Source organism: Odontomachus brunneus, unplaced genomic scaffold (genome assembly GCF_010583005.1).
Source record: "Odontomachus brunneus isolate Ranch 3 - 2012 unplaced genomic scaffold, Obru_v1 Obru_scaffold_048, whole genome shotgun sequence".
NCBI lineage: Eukaryota > Metazoa > Arthropoda > Insecta > Hymenoptera > Formicidae > Odontomachus > Odontomachus brunneus.
In genome coordinates this window covers 340,840-349,822 of record NW_022639498.1, presented here as the reverse complement: position 1 = coordinate 349,822, position 8,983 = coordinate 340,840, and the positions used below count along the sequence as shown (strand labels likewise).

At 36.8% G+C, this 8,983-nt stretch overlaps 1 protein-coding gene across 2 annotated transcripts in view; it reads left to right on the top strand.

Annotated features, from left to right (window-relative positions):
* Positions 1–7,383: 7,383 nt before the first annotated feature.
* LOC116844965 overlaps positions 7,384–8,983 on the top strand; it is a 24,968-nt gene continuing 23,368 nt past the window's right edge. Inside the window, exon 1 of one of the 2 annotated variants that reach the window (XM_032817169.1) lies at positions 7,384–8,092. The gene's annotated coding sequence lies outside the window, so the exon portion shown is untranslated. Of the gene's footprint in view, positions 8,365–8,983 lie in introns of both variants that reach the window. The other variant, XM_032817168.1, reaches the window with a different exon arrangement.

Genomic DNA, 8,983 nt, shown 5'->3' with positions numbered 1-8,983 from the left:
TATATATATATATACAAGTGATATTGAGGAAAAAGTATGGAAACACTGAAAAATCTCAAAAAATATAAGTTTTACAGAAAAATAAAATAAATTTTTTTTCGTCAAGAACTTTTCGAGTAATAACATTTGAAATTTCCATCACTTTGACATAGAATACAAAATATCTCGTAAAATATTTATCTTTCGATTATCTTGCTTTAATGCTTTTTTGCACAGAATAATGAGACAAATTAATTGGCTTAAAAAAAGCACAAAAAATTTTTTTATATTTATTATGTAAAAATTTTTTGTTTTTTTTTTACGCAAGATAATCGAAAGATGAATATTTTACGAGATATTTTGTATTCTATGTCAAAATGCTGGAAACTTCAAATGTTATTACTCGAAAAGTTCTTAACGAAAAAATATTTTATTATAGTGTTTTGGAAAGCTCTCGAGATAAGCTATAAGAATATGCAATAAAAAATAGGGTGTTTCATTAAAAAAATTCAAGATGACTTTGACTTCACCTTAACGACACCAGCCAAGGTTAAACTGATGAGACTATTGAATAGAACCTTTTTAAATCCTACAACTTTTATTTGAAACATTTTTCTGTAAAACTTATATTTTTTGGGATTTTTCAGGGTTTCCTGACTTTTTCCTCACTCTGTATATATAAATACGGAGAAATATAATTGTCAAAAAATCAATAGTTTATGAGATATTTTATACTTTATTCTGATTAAAATTTTAGTCAAGGAGATGTTCAAAATGATGTCCTCCGACTTCAATACATTTTCGAATATGATACATAAATGATATTCTTACATTTTGTATCCTTTCTGAACTTATACTCGCACATGCTCCCAAAATACGTTCTGTTATATTCTTGTGCAGTTGATACATCATTGAAAACAATGTTTTTCAACGTTCCTCAAACAAAAAATCGATGGGATTTAAATATATTAAAGTCGGAAAATGTATTTTCCGTATCATAAAAAATAAATGAAATATTTAAAGTGTTCAATTTAAGTGAACTATCCTATATATTTTTATTGTTAGAACAAAGAGCTTAAAATTACATGAACAATAAGTGAACTTGTAGAAAAGCATAGAGCAAGGAAAGAAAAATTGGAGGAAGACATTTGACAATATTAAGTCCTGTGATAGAGATGACAATTAAGTTTAAGTTAGGAGTGAAAGTGAACAAAAAAGATAAATAGGATATATATCAATAATATAGAATTTCGTTGTCACGAGAATGCATCAATTCTATTCTGATATTGATAATACAAAAGATAACTATGATAGCACAAACTTAGAACCTAATAAAATAGTATAATTACAGGAATGGATAATATGTCGTTTGATGAAATTGTGAACGATGTTACGTAAGAGGTGAAAAATATGAAAGAAAATATATATTACGCATCAAAGATTTCCTGCGCTATAACTGTCACTAGCACTAAAAATTTTCAATTAGAAATTATGCCAAAAAAAAATGAAACACTACTAGACCAAATTTACCCTACATTTTATGAGCAATAGACGGTTATTAATTAATCAAATAGTTTTGTGTTCATTTTCTGCTTTGTTTTCGTATTGTAAATGGATTCAAATTTTGCGCATCTTTTGCGCGCAATAACTGCAGGAAAAAAAAAAACATTACATCTGAATTGATATTCTAAATAGTTTTATTCTTCAGATAAAATTATACAGATAATATTATAGTGTTACTAGACGAAACTAACATAACTATCCAATATAACTACTCGAAAATTGTATTAAATTTCTATCAGAATAATACACGACTGACTTGGACAGCTATTGGATCGTGATAACGCAAGTTTATATACGGATTGACATAATTTTGCACAAAACGCGCGTTCTATACACAAACACAACTAATATAAATATATATAAAACTAATTTAAAAAATTAATATTTTAATATAAATAGAAACAGAAATACACATTTTTGAGATTAATCATTTATCCGTACATACGCGCGCAGAAAAAATATTTTCTCTTATAACGAAAAATATCTCACTGGTTTATCAAATCTATACGGAAAATATGGTTTCAAATATTCAAAAAGATACATATGTCAAGATAACTAACTATTTCGTTGTTGAATCAAAGTTGGCACGCTGTTGGCACTAATAGGTTTTATTTTATATGTAGCTAATAATTAGTTAATGATAAAAATAAATTAATAATAAAAATAACTCTAATAATAGAAGTTAGCTAAAATAATAATGCTCGTGGTGATAAAATCTGCATGCCAATCTCGGATAACGCTGATGTATACGTACTAATACAATTGCTAAATTGAATTGCTCCTCTGTAAAATGAACAAAAATATTTCTTTATCGTCTGTTGAGTAAGTATAGTATATTTTTTCGCCGGAAATTGTTTAACAAACTGAGATTAACTCGAAATATCGAGCAATTCGCTACAATAATTAAAATAACACTCATAAAAACGGGTCTATTTTATAAATTGATGAATAACCATTTCCTCACAACACTAATTTGTTCGCAACATGAGTGGAGTTGCTTAGTTACAACATTTGATTTTATCATATGGAAACAGATTTGTTGAAACAACTAATTCATTTTTATTCGTTCATTTCCGTGTCCCGCACAATACAACGTCTAAATTTAGATTTAACGTCTTAAAGACGTCTTAGAAATATCTTACATTCCGATTTTAGATGTTATGTTATAGAGACATATTGGTAATCGATGCTTTTACCTAAAAAATTATCGTGCAAAAGATATGGGGAACAATTTTTTAATCTTATCTAGCAGTTTTAACTCTCAAAAAATTGGGCACACATCTTTTTGACATCTTAATCTGACACACTGGATCGTTTTTCGTTCTCTCTTATTTAAATTCTGTAAAAGTACTAATAAAAATCTATCAAAAATTATGAATACACTGCCGAGCAAAATTATGTAAGCGAATGATCGCAAATTTTATTGAAATATTTTCTTTTATTGCAAATATAAAGAATGACGCAATAAAATCATGAATTTATATAGAAATTTATATCTTTTCTAAAAATGAACTTAAGAAATTAACACTCTAGGATTCTTTTTGCCAATATTTAAATCTTTAAGAAAAAAAAATGTTACATATATCAATTTGTCAAGAAATATTATTTTTTATTTGTATACATCGTTTCTAGAAACGAGTAAAATAATTAATATTTTCAAATTTTTGCGATATTAATCTATCGTAATAGGGGCGAAAGTGATAATATAAAACAGGATAATATAAAACAAGACTGATTGCTCAAGCAACTGAATCAATTTTTTGGTAACTGAAATAAATCTTAGGATTAGGATCTTTATCAGTCACCAAAAGAGTTTGGTATCAATACTAAGTTATTTACAATGTTATGAGAAGCAGTTTTGTTTTTTTTCTGTTAAAATTGTTTACAAGTTTAAAGAAATTTTTTTCCTGCTTTAATCGATGAATTTATTATATTAGCTCCATTTATTTTATTAGCTCCATGTTGATTAAAGTAATAACAAATATTTTAAAATTGCACATTTATTTATTTGGAAATATTTTTTTCAATTTTGAAATTCGTTGGATAATTTAAAAAATGAAGGTGGATGGTAATATAGGACAAGATGCTCTATATTACAACCATTTTTCTTTTCAAGTGTCACTGTGCAAAGAAAAAAACTGGGACGAGAAAATAAGAAACTCGTTTTATATAGTAAGTATGAAAGTAATGTTTTTACTTGACACTTATGTTTATAGGCTTAAAAAGGACTTCTACGCGATTTGAATTATTGTAAACTTACTTTTCTCAATTTTCATGGGAAAGCTTTTATTTTATTTTTAATTTATGATTTACATCCACAAGTAATTACATCTAAAGGAATCCAATGAGAAAATTATTTTAATATTAACAAGTTTTTATAACAAAAAATTTTTTGCTTTTATTTTTATATCTATTTCGTATTATCAATACATTTTTCAAGACCCAATTCTTGCAAAAAAAATATATATATATATATATATATATATATACATACACACACAGGGTGACTCACACTCTCCTCCGGGCGTTTTGTGGGAACGTAGAACAGGTTGAGGTGAACATAAAAGTCCTATACCGTTTTGTGATATTCGCAATAATTATCGAAATATTAATTGTAGAAAACTTGTAAATGATCATGCAGAATATGGTAAATGAGTTATAGTAGCGACGACTGCCGTCGTGTACTTTAGGTCAAATTGAACAAAAAAGTCCTCTACCATTTTCTAAATAATCACATAGATTTTTAATGATTAATTAAAGAAGATTATTGCACGATTTTGCGTGATAATGCATTCATCTTTTTTAATTAATAATTAAAAATCTATGTGATTATTTGCAAAATAGTAGAAGACTTTTTTGTTCAATTTGACCTAAAGTATAAGTACGCGACGACAATCATCGCTATTATAATTCATTTACCATATCCTACATGATCATTCACAAATTTTCTACAATTAATATCTCGATAATTATTGCAAAACGGTATAGGACTTTTATGTTCATCTCAACCCGTTCTACGTCCCCACAAAATGCCCGGAGGAGAGTGAGATACCCTGTGTATATATATATATATATAAAAAGTACTCAAAAAGTACAAAATCTATATATATATATATATATATATATATAGATTTTGTACTTTTTGAGTACTTTTTTCTTAATAATTATGAATAATTATAATTATGAATAATTATAATTTCTTAATAATTATAATTATGAGACATATTTGCTAACAATTCCGACAATTATTGACGCAATTATTATTGGTTTTCTCGTCTCTAAAACAAAAAAAGCGATGCATATTATCACTTTTGTTTTTTATTTTTATTAAAATTATTACAAAGATTAGCTATATACGAACTTTTTTCTTTCCATGATTAGAATTTGACGGTATGGAAATCTTGATCACGTGTGAAAATATAAAAATAAATAAGCTACTTATACAAAATCTTTCCTTATACAGATACATACATATACATGAGTGGCCCATGTAAAGTGTGACAATCCAAAACTTTAACTTTACGTGGGCCATCCTGTATATTATATTTAATATAAAGAATCAATATATAATGCAAAATCATTTTTATTTTATATTTTTATCTTACATGTATTTTTATTTTATCTTTATTTGATATGTGTTAATGTGTCACACTGGCATTACAAACGGACTCAAAACAAGTCCAAAACAAGACCAAAACAATCCTAAAATAACTTTACCCTTTTTCTTATATGCAGAAATAATAAAAATGACTTAATTGTGTTTGAACCATAAACTTATAGAATAGATTGCACACTTTTATTGGACAGCTGATGAGAAGATTGAAGGACAGAGATAAGCGCTAAGTCAAATGTGTGTTTTCACATAAAATTCAATAAGTTGTTAATTCTTATTAAGTTTTGTCACACAGTACACCATGAAAGGGCGATATAGAAAGAACAAATGAGAGAATGTATATAGAGAAAGAGAGGATCCATTGATTATATGATCGCTTCTCTTCCTTCGTTATGTGTATCAACTAAACAATTAAGCAAAGAGGAAAGAGTTTTACTCTCTATTGCTCTTTCTTTTTAATGTTGACTTCATCCCTCCCGCAACAATACACAATCTATTCTAAATGTTTATGGTTTAAACTTAATATTGCTCCTACTAAGCTACTACTTAACTATAATTCTTTTTTAGCGCGAGAAACGGAAGTCCTCGTTTAATTAGAGGGCGGGAGATTAAAAATTAGAAGTCGGTTGGAGTTAAAAATGATCCCAGCGTGCCAGATTAGGGTTAATATAGCCGAAAGTATTGATTAAGCGTACCTCTGTGACCTCTCAGCGATGTCAACGGTCGTCCGACGGATATCTCTTCACTCTGCTTTTCGGACAGATTATCTTGGTTCTTATTGTTCGTGCTCTTTCGTGTCTTCCGGCATTCACGGCCGGAGGTGCACCATTATCAGTTTTTCGTGCATTACGCTCGGATGCGCCCTTAATTACCTTCCCTTATACCCGCGGCTTATTACGTTCCAGGCTATAATAGAATGCGGTTCGATAATCCCGCGTTCGCCGTAGACTTAGTATCGGCCGAATTACGGTATTGCATATACAGCGCGCGCCCGAGCGGAGGGAGAGTTTCAGGATTGCATCGTGCACCAGGACTAGAGCGCGGGTGCACCATAAATACGGTTTAAGTTATGGCAGCTATCTCGCGCCCGGTTAAGTTTATTTTAACGCTAATTAATGTTGAACCGCACCAGCTCGCTCGCTGTCTCGCCACAAAGTCGCGGAGATCTCTGCTCAAATGCGCTCTCTCTCTCTCTCTCTCTCTCTCTCTCAATCTCTTTCACTCTCTCTCAATCTCTCTGTCTATCTCGCGAACATTTAAACGACCCTGTCGGAACAAGAACCTACAAGAGGAGGAGAGGAGAATCGAGAGCCAGTGAAACTTCGCGAGAGGGCTCGGATTTCGCGATGCCACGCTCGCGCCTGGAATGATCTGCGCGTGTTTATTCGCGCCAATTGGCGCGAGTTACATTTCGACGGCGTGTCCGCGGCCTGGAAAATTGAAACTCGCACAGGACCAGAGTATGGTTACTTGACGGTTTAGCTGAGTGACGCGGAGAACGGACATGCCGGCTGTTTTCGACTAGATCGCGTGTGTACACACAACACATATGCACACAAAACCTACACATACACAAGAGGAAAGGCACCCGCGAAAAGCTCGCGCCACGTTGAAACTTGCTCGCTCGCAGGACAATCCTCCGGCTCGTAAATCGATACATCAGGTGTGAATTGCGACGCGTCGAGCAGCAACGAGCGTAGAGCGAGCGATGCTCGCGCGCGCGAGACTGCTTTTATTTTTAATAGAGGCTGTTTGCATGCATGTTCACGGAGCGGAAGCGCTAAATTCGCGCGATAAGCACGCTACGCGCGTTAACATGCCTATCGATTGCCCTCCTGCGCCTCCTCCCCTGCCCCCTCACTCCAACATCGTCCCGAGGCCGCGGCGCGCGCGAACAGAGAAAGACGGTGGCGGTGGTGCCGTAAGATAAAAAAGAAAGGGGGGCGACACACAAGCGCCTCGCATAAGGGTCGACAAAACGCGCAGAAGGACGCGAGCGCAGGGGCAGCAATAGGTGCAATAGGTCATCGCAGGGTAGCCGGTGGAGCGGCAGCGGTAGCGACAGCAGCAGCAGCAGCAGCAGCAGCAGCAGCAGCAGGAGGAGGAGGAGGAGGAGGAGGAGGTGTTGGTGGTGGTGGTGGTGGTGGTGGTGGTGGAGGAAGAGAAGGAGGAAGAGGAGGAGGACAGGAGACCAGGGGAACGAGCAGTTCAATGAAAGTCATCGTAAATGGAAGGGCCGGAGCGAAACGGGGCAGAGGGATCAGCGGGTAGAACGGAGCGTTCCGCCATGCCGACGTCGTGGGAGAAAGACAGCAAGAAAGAGAACGCAGAGAGCTTGCGCAAGCTTCGACCCGCCGCAGCTCCGATCGGAGCGGACGTTAAGCCAGCCACGTTCCGAGTTTTCGTGCACACAGCCAGCCAGTCGACTCGAGCCTTTCTGAACTGAGGCACCGCCGGTGCTTTTTCGTCCTGTGCCTGTCTGTCTATCTATCTGCCTACCCCTGTCTGCCTACCTGTCGATTTATCTATCTACTTATCTGTCTGCCTGTCTAACTGATTGACTCTGTCCTCCTTTTCGCTCTTGACTTCCTTTTTGTCCCGTTTCTTTGCTACCCCGTTTCTCATTACCCCGCTGGCCTTGTCACTGTCCCAATTTTGCACCCCGCGAAATGACGCGCTGATGATCCACACGCTGCCTCCAGCAGCGTCGGCAGCAGCCACGGCAGTGCTCGTTTCGGGCTGGAAGCACCACCGCTGACAGTGATGATCAGGGGGATGATCGGCGTGAGCGGCACTCGAATCGACGAGCGTCCTTCGACTGTATGTGCATCAGTGCGCGACTGAGGATCGCGGAGTAGACTGTGCGCGGGCGATAAGCCAGATCAGTGGTCCCGGTCGGGTCGTCAGAAACAACGGCGACGACGATGTAAAAGTTCGGTACGCGAGGATTCGAGAAAGAGAAATAATTAGAGAGAGAGAGAGAGAGAGAGAGAGAGAGAGAGAGAGAGAAAGAGAAAAAGAAAGACAAGGACGCGCACAATTTTTGCTGGGAACTGGTCCGGCCCGATGAGAGGGAGAATGATATATTGGAGGAGAGCCGCGTGGAGGATATCGCGTCGGTGATTTCGATCGGCAACGAGAATCCGGGGATCGTCCGAGAGTCGTCGGGGATACCTGGAGCCGGAGAGCGAGCGAGTGTTATGGTAAAGGTGCGTGGCTGCACGTGCATGTTGTTCTCCTTATCGAGAGAAGGCAGCGACGAGATTAGTCGAGTCGCTTTTTGGCGCCGATCGCGAGCGAGAGACGATCGAGCCCTCTCGTGCCGCGCGTACGTAAGACGGTTTACCTGAGATTTTATTATTAGTCTCGGCGCGCGACAAGGCAGGATCGATCGATCCGGCGAATGCCGCTCGTTGTTTGTGTTCCCGGCTACCCTGTGTAATTTCAGTTCGGCGAATCCCCGTATCGTAGATCGTAGCGGGAAGCGCAAGAAACGCGCGAGGGAGAAGCGGGGGAGGCTGCTGGCCGAGTTTTTATTTCAATCTGCATCGCTGCCGCGCTCGTGACCGAATCCGCACGGGAATAGCGAATGCGTTCTCGCCGTTTGCGAATGCACCCCGCGTACCGGGACGCGTTTTTGGCGTCGGGGGCGGTAATACGAAATAATCACGGCCGCGTTCGCTGAAACGTCGATGGAAAAAAGAGCAAAAAAAAAACGAAAAAACATCGATCGACGATTCCGCTCGAGATCGTCCAGCCTTTCTGTCTCTCTCTCTCTCTCTCTCTCTCTCTCTCTCTCTCTCTCTCTCTCTCTCTCTCTCTCTCTCT